The sequence below is a fragment of the Hyla sarda genome, chromosome 4 (assembly GCF_029499605.1).
Source record: "Hyla sarda isolate aHylSar1 chromosome 4, aHylSar1.hap1, whole genome shotgun sequence".
NCBI lineage: Eukaryota > Metazoa > Chordata > Amphibia > Anura > Hylidae > Hyla > Hyla sarda.
In genome coordinates, this window is record NC_079192.1 from 408,577,493 (window position 1) to 408,594,900 (window position 17,408).

At 43.7% G+C, this 17,408-nt stretch overlaps 1 protein-coding gene across 1 annotated transcript in view; it reads right to left on the reverse strand.

Moving 5' to 3' along the window:
* Positions 1 to 15,501, reverse strand: part of LOC130367512 (uncharacterized) — a 40,095-nt gene extending 24,594 nt beyond the window's left edge. The window contains exons 1-3 of the mRNA XM_056569934.1: positions 15,357 to 15,501; positions 11,974 to 12,074; positions 7,936 to 8,039 (exon numbers count right to left, since the gene is read on the reverse strand). The gene's annotated coding sequence lies outside the window, so the exon portion shown is untranslated. The remainder of the gene's footprint in view (positions 1 to 7,935; positions 8,040 to 11,973; positions 12,075 to 15,356) is intronic.
* Positions 15,502 to 17,408: the final 1,907 nt, after the last annotated feature.

Below are 17,408 nucleotides of genomic sequence, written 5' to 3' on the forward strand. Positions count from 1 at the left end.
TCATAAATGACCCCATTATAAAAAACTGCACCCCTCAAAGTATTCAAAATGACATTCAGAAAGTGTGTTAACCCTTTAGGTGTTTCACAGGAATAGCAGCAAAGTGAAGGAGAAATTCAAAATCTTAATTTTTTTTACACTCTAATGTTCTTGTAGACCCAGTTTTTTATTTTTGCAAGGGGTAATAGGAGAAAAAGTCCCCCAAAAATTGTAACCCAATTTCTCTAGAGTAAGGAAATACCTCATGTGTATGTCAAGTGTTCGGCGGGCGTAGTAGAGGGCTCAGAAGCGACAATGGGATTTTTGACAGTGAATTTTGCTAAAATGGTTTTTGGGGGGGCATGTCACATTTAAGAAGCCCTTATGGTGCCAGAACAGCAGAAAACCCCACATGGCATACCATTTTGGAAACTAAACCCCTCAAGGCATGTAACAAGGTCGTCCAGTGAGCCTTAACACCCCACAGGTGTTTGACGACTTTTCGTTAAAGTTGGATGTGTAAATGAAAAAAAAATAATAATTCACTAGATGCAGTTTTTTCCCCAAATTTACAATTTTTACAAAAGGTAATGGGAGAAAATGCCCTGTAACCCCATCTTTACTGAGTATGGAAATTCCCCATGTTAGGACGTAAAATGCTCTGCGGGCGAACTACAATGCTCAGAAGAGAAGGAGTCACATTTGGACTTTGGAAAGCAAATTTAGCTGAAATGGTTTTGGGGGGGCATGTCGCATTTAGGAACCCACTGTGGTGCCAGAGAAAAAAATAAAAAATATACTATTTTGGAAACTACACCCCTTAAGGAACGTAACAAGGTGTACAGTGAGCCTTAAAGGGGTACTCCGCCCCTGGCATCTTATCCCCTATCCAAAGGATAGGGGATAAGATGTTAGATCGCCGCAGTCCCGCTGCTGGGGACCCCGGGGATCGCCGTTGCGGCACCCCGCCATCATTACTGCACAGAGCGAGTTCGCTCTGTGCGTAATGACGGGCGATACAGGGGCCGGAGCAGCGTGATGTCATGGCTCCGCCCCTCATGATATCACGGCCCATCCCCTTAATGCAAGTCTATGGCAGGGGGCGTGACGACCTCCATGCCCCCTCCCATAGACTTGTATTGACGGGGGCTGGCCGTGACGTCACGAGGGGCGGAGCCGTGACATAACTATGCTCCGGCCCCTGTATTGCACGTCATTACGTGCAGAGCGATCTCGCTCTGCACAATAATGATAGCTGGGTGCTGCAGCAGCGGGACCCCAGCGATCTGACATCTTATCCCCTATCTTTGGATAGGGGATAAGATGTCTAGGGGCGGAGTACCCCTTTAACACCCCACAGGTGTTTCACGACTTTGTTAAATTTGGATGTAAGAATGAAAAAAAATAAAAATTAAATTATCACTAAAATACAGTTTTGTCCCCAAATTTTACAAGGGGTAATAGGAGAAAATTCCCCCCAAAATGTGTAACCCCATTTCTTCTGAGTATGGAAATACCCCATGTGTGGACGTCAAGTGCTCTGCTGGCGCACTACAATGCTCAGAAGAGAAGGAGCGCCATTAAGCTTTTGGAGAGTGAATTTGATTGGAATTGAAGTCGGGGGCCTTGTGCGTTTACAAAGCCCCTGTGGTGCCAGAACATGTCAACCCATTTTGGAAACTACACCCCCCTCACAGAATTTAATAAGGGGTACAGTGAGCATTTACACCCCACTGGCGTTTGACAGATCTTTGGAACAGTGGGCTGTGCAAGTGAAAAATTACATTTTATTTTCACAGACCACTGTTCCAAAAATCTGCCAGACACCTGTGGGGCGCAAATGCTCACTGTACCCCTTATTACATTACGTGAGGGGTGTAGTTTCCAAAATGGGGTCACATGTGGGGGGAGAGTCCTTTGTTCTGGCACTATGGGGGCTTTGTAAACACACGTGGCCTTCAATTCCTGACAAACTGTCTCTTCAAAAGTCCAATGGCACTTTTCTGAGCATTGTAGTGCGCCCGCAGAGCACTTTACATCCACATATGGTGTATGTTCTTACTTAATTTTGGGGGGCTTTTTTCCCTATTTTCCCTTGTAAAAATGAAAAATTTAGGGTAACATCAGCATTTTTGTGAAAAAAAAAAAAAAAAGTCTTCATTTTTCCATCCAAATTTAACGAAAATTCCTCAAACACCTGTGGGGTGTTCAGGCTCACTATACCCCTTGTTACATTCCATGAGGGGTGTAGTTTCAAAAATGGGGTCACATGTGGTATTTATTTTTTTTGCGTTTATGTCAGAACCGCTGTCAAATCAGCAACCCCTGTGCAAAGCATCAATTTAGGCCTTAAATGTACATAGTGCGCTCTCACTCCTGAGCCCTGTTGTGCGCTTGAAGAGCATTTTACACCCACATATGGGGTACTTCCGTACTCAGGAGAAATTGCGTTACAAACTTTGGGGGTCTTTTTGTCCTTTTACTGCTTGTGAAAATAAAAAGTATGGGGCAACACCTGCATGTTAGTGTAAAATGCATTTATTTTTTTTTTTACACACACTAATAGGCTGGTGTAGCCCCCAACTTTTCCTTTTCATAAGGGGTAAAAGGAGAAAAAGTCGCCCAAAATTTGTAGTGCAATTTCTCCCGAGTACGGAAATACCCTATATGTGGCACTAAACTGTTTCCTTGAAATACGACAGGGCTCCGAAGTGAGAGAGCGCCATGCGCATTTCAGGACTAAATTAGGGATTGCATAGGGGTGGACATAGAGGTATTCTACACCAGTGATTCCCAAACAGGGTTCCTCCAGCTGTTGCTAAACGCCCAGCATGCCTGGACAGTCAGTAGCTGTTCGGAAATGCTGGGAGTTGTTGTTTTGCAACAGCTGGAGGCTCTGTTTTGGAAACACTGCCGTACAATACTTTTTTCATTTTAATTGGGGGGAGAAGACAGTGTAAGGGGGTGTATATGTAGCGTTTTACCCTTCATTATGTGTTAGTGTAGTGTTTTTAGGGTACATTTGCACTGGCGGGCGTTTAAGGTTAGTTTCCCGCTAGGAGTTTGCGCTGCGGCGAAAAATTTTACGCAGATCATACTTTAAGCAGTAAACGTACTGTAAAACTGCCCGTGTGAACGTAACCTGTACATTCACATTGGGGGGGGTGCAAATCCCAGCATGCCCAAACAGCAAACAGCTGTCTCTGCATGCTGGGAGTTGTAGTTGCGTACCTCCAGCTGTTTCAGAACTACAACTCCAAGCATGTAATGACAGACTGTGCATGCTGGGAGTTGTACTTTTGCATCAGCTGTAGGCACACTGGTTGGAAAACCTTCAGTTAAGTTCTGTTACTTAACTCAGTATTTTCCAACCAGTATGTACTGATCACCAAAGGGCATGCTGGGAGATGTAGTTATGTAACAGCTGGAGGTACGCAACTACAACTCCCAGCATGCAGAGACAGCTGTTTGCTGTTTGGGCATGCTGGGATTTGCAGTTTTCTGATGACTCCCCCTTGGCATTTGCGCAGGGTGCCTGCTGATCAATATCAGCAGTCACCCCGGTCCAGTCCTCGCCCAGTACGCGGCGGGGGCCAAAATACCCACAGACGAACATAAATGTCAGGGTCCCATGACGTACCGGTATGACATGGGTCCTTAACCGGGTAAAAAGGAGGGCTCCAGCAAAAAACTAACCTATCCCCTGTCCGCAGAATAGGGGATAAGAAGCTGATTGCAGGGGGTCCGACCAATGGGACCCCCACGATCTCCCGAACGAGACCCAGGTTTTAGTGAGGAGCGCATGCTGCAGACAGCACATGCTTCATAAATTTTTCTTGGAGGCCCGAAGTGACCCAAGTACAGTACTTTGGCATCATCTGCGCTCACTGAGAGAACCGGGTCCCAGAAGTTAGAACACCCAATGATCAGTTAGTTATCCCCTATCCCGTGGATAGGCAAGTTTGTTTTTGTTGGAGTTCTCCTTTAATGTGGCAGAGAAAGTGGTCAGTCCTGGGTCAGCTGACTTCCTGTGAACTACAGTATCACATCACCTCACATAATGCTCCTGCTTGCTTCCAGCTCTACTGTATACTGCTGCCATTTAAAGAAAGATGAGGATAAAAAAAGTAGTTCTACACCTCTTCTCCAGCTCCATCTGTATACTGCTGCTATCTCTATGGGATCAGGATATATAGTAGTTATACACCTCTTCTCCAGCTCTATCTGTATACTGCTGCTAACAAAGAGTAGGTCATAGCACTCCCTTTGATGTCCTTTCCTAGATCACGGTTGGATATCGGCTGCCACAGGATTGATCTAAAATATTGTCTTTAGTGTTGCGTCATCTTAGCAAAACACCCCCAGGTAACAAGAAGGCACATAGGGGGAGATTTATCAAAACCTGTGCAAAGGAAAAGTTGACTAGTTGCCCACAGCAACCAATCAGATTGCTTCTTTCCTTTTGCAGAGGCCTTGTCAAAAATGAAAGAAGCGATCTGATTGGTTGTTATGGGCAACTTTTCCTCTGCACAGGTTTTGATAAATCTCCCCTATAGAGTACCTTCTTGTTCCATTTTTGTCTTTCTGCATATTCAGAATTGGACAATGGAAGATTGAAAGAACATTGTCTGGTCTGAAGAGTCTTGATTCCAGCTGCGCCATACAGATGGAAGGGTCAGAATTAGGTGAAAACAATATGAAAGAATGAATCCATCCTGCCTTGTATCAGGTTCAGGCTGGGGGTGTAATGGTGTGGGGGACATTTTCTAGGCACTTTGGGCCCCTTAGTACATTTCGACTAGAGGTGAGCGAACTTACAGTAAATTCGATTCGCCACAAACTTCTCGGCTCGGCGGTTGCTGACTTTTCCTGCATAAATTAGTTCAGCTTTCCAGTGCTCCGGTGGGCTGGAAAAGGTGGATACAGTCCTAGGAGGATAATTCCCCATGTCACATGACATCATCTCATACAGGACAATGAGGTCACATGACATCATCTCATACAGGACAATGAGGTCACATGACATCATCTCATACTGGACAATGAGGTCACGTGACTCCAATGGTCTCCACAGTCACCAGATCTCATCCAATAGATCACCGCTGGGATGTGGTGGAACCGGAGATTCTTATCATGGATGTGATTGTGTGATGTCATCATGTCTATATGGAGGAACTGTGTGATGTCATCAAGGTCCATATGGAGGAACTGTGTGATGTCATCTTGTCCATATGGAGGAACTGTGTGATGTCATCCTGTCCATATGGAGGAACTGTGTGATGTCATCAAGGTCCATATGGAGGAATTGTGTGATGTCATCCTGTCCATATGAAGGAACTGTGTGATGTCATCATGTCCATATGGAGGAACTGTGTGATGTCATCAAGGTCCATATGGAGGAATTGTGTGATGTCATCCTGTCCATATGAAGGAACTGTGTGATGTCATCATGTCCATATGGAGGAACTGTGTGATGTCATCAAGGTCCATATGGACGAACTGTGTGATGTCATCAAGGTCCATATGGACGAACTGTGTGATGTCATCAAGGTCCATAGGGAGGAACTGTGTGATGTCATCATGTCTATATGGAGGAACTGTGTGATGTCATCATGTCCGTCCATATGGAACAAAATCTCCGAGGAACGTTTCCAGCACCTTGTAGAAAGTAGGACACAAAGAACGAATGCAAAAAGGGGTCCGACCGGGTACTAGCAAGTTGTACCTAATAAAGTGGACAGATTTTACACCACCCCTCCACTATGTAGTAGTTACACACTTCCCTGAGGCTGTGTTCACACGTTGCATTTCTTGCAGTTTTAGTGATTTTGGAAAATTGAAGCAAGAACAGCCAAAATGCAGCAATAAATTTGTGAAAAATGCAGCCTAAACATTTCAAATATTCATAAAGCACTGCAATTGGTTAGATCACTTTTCGCCTAATGACAATATTTCTCAAAAAAAAAATTATGTGAACTGACCCGCACCCATATGAGGCGAATCAGCTCACCTGGGTGACCTCCAGCACCTTAAAGGATACCTCCAGGATGTACAACTTATCCCCTATATAATAGGGAATAAAAATAAAAAAAAACTCCCATGCTGGGAGTTGCAGTTTGGCCTTCCTAGTGGTTACCACAGTAAAGATCACTTTACTTTCACTTTCAATTCCCCCCCCCCACCGTCACTTCCCTACCTGAGCAAGGATCCAGTAGTCTCCAGCGACGATCAGCTGTTCCCAGGCATTTTCAGGTAAGGTACCCGGCCTCCATCTTCTTCCCACGATCCACTCGACATCCAGGGGTGGCCAGAATGGGGGTTGCCATGGCAACCCACTGTCCTGCTCTGCCATTGGTCAGAATCAATTCTGACTAATGGCAGGGGATAGGAGGAGATCGCAGCATTGCAACCTCACTCCTACCCTGCAAGATGATCAGGGCTGTCACTGACAGCACCGATCATCACAATTTTCTGGGTCTGAATTGACATGCGATCTTCTGTGATCGCCGACATGGGGGGGGTGGTGGTCCCCCCCTCGGCATTTGCACGGCATGCCTGCTGAAGGATTTCAGCAGGCATGCAGTTCCGATCTCCGCCTTGTGAGCGGCAGAGACCGGAAAACACCATGACGTACTCATACGTCATGGGTCCTTAAAGCCCAGGGTGCGGAGACGTACGCATACGTCATGGGTCCTGAAGGGGTTAAAGGTCAAAATAAGCTTGGTCCTTAAGGGGTTAAACATACTAATTTAACTCAAACATGCTCATTTTAGAAGTAGAACAAAAAACTTAGACTGGGTTCACATCACGTTTGCGTTTTTCTAAAGAAAACCATATGGCAAAAAACGGATAGAACAGTATGGGAAAAAGTAAACAGTATGCGTTTTTAAACTGTATAATGTTTTTAAAAGTGCATACAGTTCAGTCCGTGTTTATAAAAAAAAAAAAAAAAAAAATTATCCATTTTTGATAATTTTGTCCATTTTTAATGGGAGGGGTGTTGGGTGGGGACTTTAGGATAGAAATGCGCATGTGCAAAGTAAAAACCGTATACCGTTTCCCGTATGGAACTGTATACATGTGCGTTTTCCATTGACGTCCATGTTAAAAAAAAGAACGTATACGGTTGCAGTACGGATTTTAAACTGGAGACAAAAACGTGGTCAACCTGTCCATGAGGCGTGTTCCTCTCTTCTCACTGTGATGACCCCTCCCTCACTCTGCTCTGACTCAGAGGGCCCTGGACCTGCCTGCAGCCCTGTCAATCACTCATGGTGTCCATGACATGTCCATAACCACTGGACACAGCTGGACTGGTATGCGTCCCAGGATGCAGGGGGACCCCTAGTGGCCAGTTTTTTTACTGGCTTTTTTAGGCCACTAGGGGTCCCCCTGCATCCTGGGACGCATACCAGTCCAGCTGTGTCCAGTGGTTATGGACATGTCATGGACACCATGAGTGATTGACAGGGCTGCAGGCAGGTCCAGGGCCCTCTGAGTCAGAGCAGAGTGAGGGAGGGGTCATCACAGTGAAACGTTCTGTCCGGTCGGCTCATTTTTGCACCGTATGCGCTTTTCCCCCGGACCTAAAACTGTGGTCAACCACGGTTTGAGGTCCGGTTGTAAAAGCACATACGACGCAAAAATGAGCCGACCGGACCGAACGTTTCACACCGACCGGCTCATTGAAATGAATTACATACGGGAGCGCATATGAAGGCATACGAGAGCGCGAGGTTTTAGATTTCCCCTGCAGTATGTGCTCCCGTATAGGAGAAAACGTAGTGGGAACCCAGCCTAAGACAGAGATAGCAGTAATCCAGGGAGTGAAGGGTTTCTCATGGCTGTATCTAAAGAGATTGGTGTTCTAAACATCCAAACTGATAAAAACTTCTTGTCATACATTTTTAAGTGACAGGGACACTATATGTAGGGCAGAAGGAAGTTTCTTGTTACCTGTGTGGTCTTAATGGCAGAGAATCGGTATGTTTATTCGGTGTGGTGGTTCCGGTCCACCTCGGCCTCCTGGGATCGTACAGCAGCAGGAGCGGCTTCTTCACCTACCGGGATAGATCACATTGTAAGAAAGTGGCTTCTCTCTCAGCTAAAAGACAAACTGAGAACATGAGCAGCAGGAGGATCCCTCAGTCTATGACCGGTTCACACGATCTTGTGGGCTCCTGAATCTACATGTGTAATGGGGTTATTCAGAAACAGCGCCACTCTTATCCTCAGGTTGTGTATGGTATTTCATCTCAGTTCCATTGAAGTAAATGGACCAAAGTCGTAATATCACCCATGACCCGAGGACAGGTATGACGCAGTTTCTGAAAGAAAGCAGCTATGTTTTTCTGTGCCCAGATAATACCTCCTAACTCCTTAAAGGGTTACTCCTGTGGAAAACTTTTTTTTTTTTTTAAAATCAACAGGTACCAAAAAGTTAACAGATTTGTAAGTTACTTCTATTTTAAAATCTTAATCCTTCCAGTACATATCAGCTGCTGTATACTACAGAGGAAGTTGTGTAGTTCTTTCCAGTCTGACCACAGTGCTCTCTCCTGTGTCTCTCCTCTGTCTGTGTCAGGAACTGTCCAGAGAAGAAGCAAATCTCCATAGCAAACCTCTCCTGCTCTGGACAGTTCCTGACCTGGACAGAGGTGTCAGCAGAGAGCACTGTGGTCAGACTGGAAAGAACTACAAAACTTCATGTGGAGCACACAGCAGCTGATAAGTACTGGAAGGATTAAGATTTTTAAATAGAAGTAATTTACAAATCTGTTTAACTTTCTGGCACCAGTCTAAGTTTACACCCTGAACCCGCTCCCCGTCTACAAACCGCACTCAGGAGCTGAGCACGCTACATAGCCTGTTGGTCCTGGCAAGTGACAGCAGGGTGATGTCTGGAATTAAAGGGTTACTCCACCCCTAGACATCTTATCCCCCATCTCCAAAGGATTGCAGGGGGTCCGGCTACTGAGACACCACGATCCCGACGCCGGCACCCCAGCATTCTGAACATTATGTTCAGAACACTGGGTTCAGGTGGCCATGGTAGTGATGTCACGCCCCACCCCCAGGAGCAGACATCTTATCCACTATCCAAAGGATAGGGGATAATCAGGGGAACTCATCAAGCTATTTAGAATGTTTTTAATCAAAAATTGTCGCATGAAAAGTCTCAGTCACTTCCCCTGCGACTTTTGTGCGACTGAAAGTGAATTACCATGTGCAGTGCTTTAGACTAGTTTTATGCAGTGGCCACTTATTAAGTGCTGCGCCTTTTCTCTGAAAGTCTTAAAAAGTCGTGGCGCCGTGATTTACACACAAACTCACACCATGTCACTTCAGCCCTAAAAAGCAGGCCAAACGGGTAACATGGGCGTGGTACCCCTTTAACCTTTTACATGCCACAAAATGATAGCGGTGTTTAAAAACCATTTGCCAGTTAGCTATGGGGAACTGATTGTGACCACTGCAGCAAATTTGCGGTGTCCCCATCAGCTCAGAGGACAGGCGAAGGGTCCAGTCTGATCGTGTTCCATCAGTGCAGGAAGCCTCAGCTAATGGAGCGCTAATAGCACAGCATTGTTTAGTACATGCAATCGAAAGAATGCACGTAACAGTCTTCTATGAGCACTAAAAGCTAGTGAATTAAATGTCAAATAAAGATATTGAATAAAATGTGAATAAGCCCCTTACCTAATAGAAGTTTGAATCACCACCCATTTCCAATTTTTTTTAAATAAAATAATGTAAACAAAATTAAACATACATATGTGGTATCACCGCATATGGAAATGTCCTAACTAATAAAATAAAACGTTATTGCAACTGCAAGATAAATGGTGTAAACATTAGGGGTGTGAATTGCCAATAATTTGGCGATTCGATTCGAATCGCGATACCAGGGTGGTGATTCGATATATCGCAATATATCGCGATACTGTCATGTTGGCGATATATCACGATATATTGCGATATTCCCTATTAAAAGCTTGGGAAAACTTATTCTAGCTGAGAAAGAACAAGGTCCCGCGAGAGTTGTCCTGTGAGTGCGTACGTTCTCCTTCCTGTTTGTTCTGAGTCTGTAGTCTCGCGGTAGCAGCCTGCGAGTGGGACAGAGCTGATAACAGGTACACTGCCAACTAGTGGTCAGGAGTTTAAGTGTTCAAAAAAAATAAGACAGACAAATAGGACTGTGACTCAGTGAGTGAAATACAGTAAATGTTAATTATAATAATTTATAAAAAAATCAATTCTCAGAATTTTAAAATCGATTCAGTATCGCGGAACAAAAAAATCGCGATAATCGCGCGAATCGATTTTTTCTTACATCCCTAGTAAACATAGAAAAATACCAAAGTCCAAAATTGCTTATTTTTTTTGCCCATTTTATATACCAGAAAAAAAATTAAATAAAAATAAAAAAAAAAGGTAGCTAAAACTAGAGATCAAGGTGCAAAAAACTACATACAGGCTTATGTACGGAATAGGATAATAGGACTAGGGTGGTGTCAGTATTATAGGCGTCAGAAGGGGACAATTATAAGCACACTCCTTTTCGTACAATTTTTTTTTTTATATATATATAGCAGTAAAATAAAACAAAAGCTATATACATTGGGTTTCATTGTAATAGTATGGGTAGAAAGGGAAACCCTAACATTTGCAAAATGGGTTTGTTAGGTTTTTTGTTAATTTTGTCCCACAAGTTTTTTTTTGTTTCACTGTAGATTTAGTGGTAAAATTTGTGTTGCTATTACAAAAAAATTACCAAAAAAAAAGTCCTCAAATGGGTCTGTAGGTGAAAAATTAATAGCGTTATGATTTTTAGAAGGGGAGAAGGAAAAACGAAAGGGCAAAAAGAGAAAAACACAAGTCCTTAACCCTTTAAGGACTCAGGGTTTTTATGTTTCTGCACTTTCGTTTTTTCCTCCTCCCCTTCTAAAGATCATAACGCTATAAAATTTTCACCTACAGACCCATTTGAGGCTTGTTTTTCGTGCCACCAATTGTACTTTGTAATGGCATCAATCATTTCCCCACAAAATTTAAGGCGAAACCAGAAAAAAAAATATTTGTAGGGCACAATTGAAAAAAAAAAAAACACACCTATTTTGTAATTTTGGGGTCTTCCGCTTCTATGCAGTGCACTTTACGGTAAAAATGACACCTTATCTTTATTCTGAAGGTGCATACGGTTACAAGGTTTTATTTTAGTATTTATAAAAAATAAAAAATAAAAAACAACTACATGCACCCCTATATTCTGACCCCTATAACTGTATGAGGGCTAATTTTTTTTGCGCCGTAATCTGAAGTTTTTATTGGTATCATTTTTGTTTTGATGGGACTTTTTGTTTGCTTTTTATAAAACATTTTTAGGGTTTAAAAAGTGACCAAAAATAAGCAATTTTTGACTTTGGAATTTTTTTTACGTGTACACCACTGACTGTACGGTTTAATTATTTTATTCTATTTTTTATAGTTCAGACATTTATGCACGCGGCAGTACCATATGTGTTTATTTTTTATATATATATATATATATATATATATATATATATATATAATTTTATTTTTTTTATTTATTTTTTTTTATGGAAAAAGTGGGTGATTCAAACTTTTATTAGTAAAGAGGTTAAATCACATTTCTCAAGTTTCGGCGTGGAAGCCTTCCTTAGCTGTCTGCCTATGGCAGACAGCTGAGGAAGGCTCCCACGCCGAAACGCGTCTTTGTACCACACTATGCCATAAAAAAAATATTCACTGTGCATTACTGGCAAGTGCTGGGTATCATCTTTTTTCTACATGTGGCGTTATCCTACCTCTTGCACCACCGCAGATTCCACGAAAGTGCTGACATATGGCTACAGCACTACTGGCACTATTAACGTGCAAAGTGATGTATGTAATCATGTCAGGAGGTTTTTTTTATTTAAGTGACAGGGGCACCATGTAGAGCAGAAGTAGTTTCTCGGAGTTTCTCTTTACCCGGGTGGTCTTTATGGCCGAGGATCGGTAGCTGTATTCGGTACGGTGGTTCCTGTTCACCTTGGTCTCCTGGGATTACACAGTAGCAGACGCAGCTTCTCCTACCAGAATAAGAATAAGGAAACTGATTTAGCAGGATAATCCCTAAATATGACTTCATGGTGCCAAAACAGAAAAAAAAAAAAAAAAAAAAAAACACGGCACACTATTTGGGAAACTAAACCCCTCAAGGAACGTAACAAGAGATATAGTGAGCCTTAACACTCAGGTGCTTGACAAACTTTCATTAAAGTGGGACGTGAAAATGAAAAATTAGATTTTTTTTCACTAAAATGCTGGTCTTACCCAAATTATTTTTATTTTTTACAAGGGGTAATAGGGGAATTTGCCCCCCAAAATTTGTAACCGCATTTCTTCTGAGCACATAAATACCCACCCCCCATATGTGGACGTAAAGTGCCCTGCGGGCGCACTACAATACTCAGGTGAGAAGGAGCACAATTTGGCTTTCGCAAAGTGAATTTTGCTGAAATAGTTTTTGGGGGGCATTTCGCCTTTAGGAAGCCCCCATGGTGCCAGAACAGCAAAATAAATAAATAAAATAAATGATTGAAAAGTTAAATGAAAAAAACAACAACACGTAGCACACTATTTGGGAAGCTACACCCGTAAAGGAACGTAACAAGGGGTGCAGTAAGCATTTTAACCCCCATTTTAACCCCCACTGACAGATTTTTTTTAAACAGTGGGCTGTGCAAATGAAAAATTACATTTATCATTTGCACAGGCCACTGTTTAAAAAAATCTGTCAAACTCCAGTGGGGTTAAAATGCTTACTGCACCCCTTGTTACGTTCCTTTAGGGGTGTAGCTTCCAAAATGGGGTCACGTGTTTTTTCCCCCCCGTTTATGTCAGAACCGCTGTAACCATCATCCATTCCAATGCAAATCACCAATTTAGGCCTTAAATGTACATGGTTGCGCTCCCACTCCTGAGCCCTGTAGTGCGTCTGCAGGTCACTTTACGTCCACATTACGTCTTTTTCTCCTTTTACCTCTAGTGAAAAAAATAAATAAATAAAAAGTGTGGGGCAACACCAGCATGTTAGTGTAAAATAAATAAATATTTATTTATATATATATTTTTTTTTTTCCCCCTCACACTAACAGGCTGGTGTAGCCCCCAATTTTTCCTTTTCTGAAGGGGTAAAAGGAGAAAAAAAGACCCAAAAATTTCTGCTGAGTACGAAAATACCCCATAAGGGGAACTAAACTGTTGCCTTAAAATATGACAGGGTTCCGGAGTGAGAGGGCGCTATGCGCATTTGAGGCCTAAATGAGGGATTAGCATATGGGCGGACTCGGATGCAAAGATTGCGCTTGCCACCTCCACCAAAAATACCTTACAGCAGTGTTTACCTAACAGGGTGCCTCCTGCTGTTGCAAAACTCCCAGAATTCCTGGAAAGTCACTGGCTGTCCCGCAATGGTGGGAGTTGCTGTTTTGCAACAGCTGGAGCCTCCATTTAGGAAACACTGCTGTACAAGTCATTTTTAATTTTTATGGGGGGGGGGGCTGTGTAAGAGTGTTTATATTTAGGGGCAGACCTCCAGCTGTTGCAAAACTACAACCCTCAGCATGCCCTTTGGCTGTCAGTACATGCTGGGTGTTGCAGTTTTGCAACAACTCGAGGCACGCTGGTTTGGAAACATTAAAGGGGTTCTCCGGTGCTTAGACATCTTATCCCCTATTCAAAGGATAGGGGATAAGATGTCTGATCGCGGGGGTCTCGCCGCTGGGGACCCCAGTGATCTTGCACGCGGAAACCCCTTTTGTAATCAGTCCCCGGAGCGTGTTCGCTCCGCGACTGATTACCGGCGACTACAAGGCGGGCGGCGTGTGACGTCATGCCTCACGCCCCGTCTCGTAGGCTTGCACTGAGGGGCGGAGCGTGACATCACACGGGGGCGGAGGCGTAACGTCACACGCCGCCCGCCCTGTAGTCGCCGGTAATCAGTCCCGGAGCGAACAAACTCCGGGGACTGATTACAAGCTGTTGCAAAACTACAACTCCTAGCATGTACTGACAGCCAAAGGGCATGCTCGGAGTTGTAGTTATTCAACAGCTGGAGGCACACAGTTTAGAGACTACAGCACTACAACTCCCAGCATGCCCAGGCTGCCATTTTCTGTCAGTGCATGCTGGGAGTTGTAGTTTTGCAAGATCTGGAAGGCTACAGTTTAGAGACCACTGCACAGTGCCTGGCGCTGCTTCTGAGACTGTGACGTGACATCACGCCCCGCACCTCCATTCATGCCTATGGGAGGGATAGACATGTACGGAGGGGCGTGATGTCACGTCACCGTCTCAAAAGCAGCGCCCGGCACAGAATGCCGGGGGCTGCAGAGATTGCGGGGTCCCCAGCGATCATACATCTTATCCCTCATCCTTTGGATAGGGGATAAGATTTATAACCCCGGAATACCCCTTTAACCACCTTCCCTTATAAAAGTTTAAAGGGGTTCTCCGGTGCTTACACATCTTATCCCCTATCCTTGATCGCGGGAGTCCCGCCGCTGGGCACCCCCGGGATCTTGCACGCGGCTCTCACGCCCCTTCCCGTAGACTTGCATTGAGGGGCGGAGGTGTGACGTCACACGGGGGCGGAGGTGTGACGTCACACGCCGCTGGCCCTGTGGTCGTCGGTAATCAGACTCGGAGTGAACACGCTGCAGGGACTGATTACAAACGGGGTGCCGCGTGCAAGATCACGGGGGTCCCCAGCGGCAGGACCCCCCGCGATCAGGCATCTTATCCCCTATCCTTTGGATAGGGGATAAGATGTGTAAGCACCGGAGAACCCCTTCCCCCCCATTCCAAAAAAATATATTAAAATGTAAATAAAACAAAAAATAAAAAACACATGTGATATTGCCGTGTGAATGGCGTACATGTAAAAAAATACCAAAGTCCAAAGTTGCTCATTTTTGGCCACTTGGTAAAACAAAAACAAAAAAAAAAGGGGGATTAAAAATAATACCAAAAAAATCCCGTGTAGGAATGTTAAACTAAAACTTTAGGGATTAGAAGAAACCCTTAAATTTTACCTAATTTTTTTTTCCCTCCCTTCAGGGTGCCTCCAGCTGTTGCAAAACTAAAAGGTTGTCCAGGCATGCTGGGAGTTGTAGTTTTACAACAGCTGAAGGCACTCTGGTTTGTAAACACCGCCATAAAACGCAGATCTCTATAAATCACCTTAATGTGGATTACATTTTTTTTTTCAAGCGAAAACCGTGAGGCAGCCATACAGGACAAGTAGCAGTGTGAACAGTGTGATAATAACAATGACCGCCTGCAGCACTCTCCCTCCGTGATGTATCTACCTGCTCTGGATGAGGGAGAAAGGTCTTTCAAGATAGCGGACTCTCCGCGTCTCCTTCTGAGGTAAAGTGAAAGTGAAAATCAGCCATAACCTCATAGGCTATCTGCTGGTCATGTGACCTAAAGTGAGCGCGCCTGTGTGGTAGCCTGCAGTACCACCAACTGCCAGAGGGGGGCTCTTACCGCTTTTTTTTTTTCTAGCTCTGCCGGTCATGTGACCAGGAAGTCTGTTGCCAGATGCGGAGATCTTTTATCTATCCATCTTTCTATTCTATCTCATCTATCTGTCTGTCTGATGTCTGTCTATCTCATATTTATCTATCTCCTATCTATCTATCTATCTCATATCTATCTCATATCTATCTATCTATCTATCTCATATCTATCTATCTATCTCATATCTATCTATCTCATATCTATCTATCTCATATCTATCTATCTCATATCTATCTATCTCATATCTATCTATCTATCTATCTCATATCTATCTCTCTCATATCTATCTATCTCATATCTATCTATCTCATATCTATCTCATATCTATCTATCTCTCTTATATCTATCTATCTCATATCTATCTATCTCATATCTATCTATCTCTCTTATATCTATCTATCTCATATCTATCTATCTCATATCTATCTATCTCTCTTATATCTATCTATCTCATATCTATCTATCTCATATCTATCTATCTATCTCATATCTATCTCATATCTATCTATCTCATATCTATCTATCTCATATCTATCTCATATCTATCTATCTCATATCTATCTATCTCATATCTATCTATCTATCTCATATCTATCTATCTCATATCTATCTATCTCATATCTATCTCATATCTATCTATCTATCTCATATCTATCTATCTATCTCTCTCTCTCATATCTATCTATCTCATATCTATCTATCTCATATCTATCTATCTATCTCATATCTATCTATCTCATATCTATCTATCTATCTCTCTCTCTCATATCTATCTATCTCATATCTATCTATCTCATATCTATCTATCTATCTCATATCTATCTATCTCATATCTATCTCATATCTATCTATCTCATATCTATCTATCTATCTCATATCTATCTATCTCATATCTATCTATCTCTCTCATATCTATCTATCTCTCTCATATCTATATATAAAATCCCCACAATCAATATGCTCAGCATTAAAAAAGAAAAATCTAATGAATAAAACCTTTACTTGCCTTCTGCACTCCCCCGTCCCCCGCTGCCTCTGGTATTCTACTCCCGGCATTCGGTGTGAACCCCTCTGGTGTGTGTTGTAGGGAAGGAGGTTAAAGGAGAACTCCAGAATATAAAAATTGTCCTCCATACTGCTGGCAGTAAAAAAGTAAAGATGTACATACCTTCCTCCGCTCCCTCGGCTCCGGTCTCCGCCGCGATCCTCTTCCTGGTTGCCGGTGGTCGGAGAATCATACTGCACTCAGCCAATTACCGGCTGCAGTGAAGGCTCGGCCGGCGATAGGCTGAGCGGCAGTGTGAGAACGCTTCAGGACACAAAATTCTTCACTACACCGGCACCTGCTGCCGGGGCCGAAAACGTCACCCTGCCGCTCAGCCTATCGCCGGCCGAGTCGGGACTTCACTGCGGCTGGTGATTGGCTGAGTGCAGTATGATTCATCCGACCACCGGCAACCAGGAAGAGGATCGCGGCGGAGACCGGAGCCAGTTACCGGAGGCCGCGGGGGAGCGGAGGAAGGTATGTACATCTTTATTTTTTTACTGCCGGCAGTATGGGCGATCATTTTTATATTCTGGAGTTCTCCTTTAAATGAAAACTGTCAGCTTGCTCCTCCCGCACTAACCAGCGGTACTGGCTGGTAGTGATGGGTACGCTGATCAGTTTGATGCCTACCATGCCTGGATCTGCCACGCCGTTTGCCCGTTATCTTCTTGATATGCAAATTATCTGCTAACTGGCACGGGCGGGGTCACTGCCTTAATCTGGCACTGTGATATAACTGCTGCCTGGCCCGGCTTATGAATATTCATGTTCTCCCTCTCCTCCCTGCTGA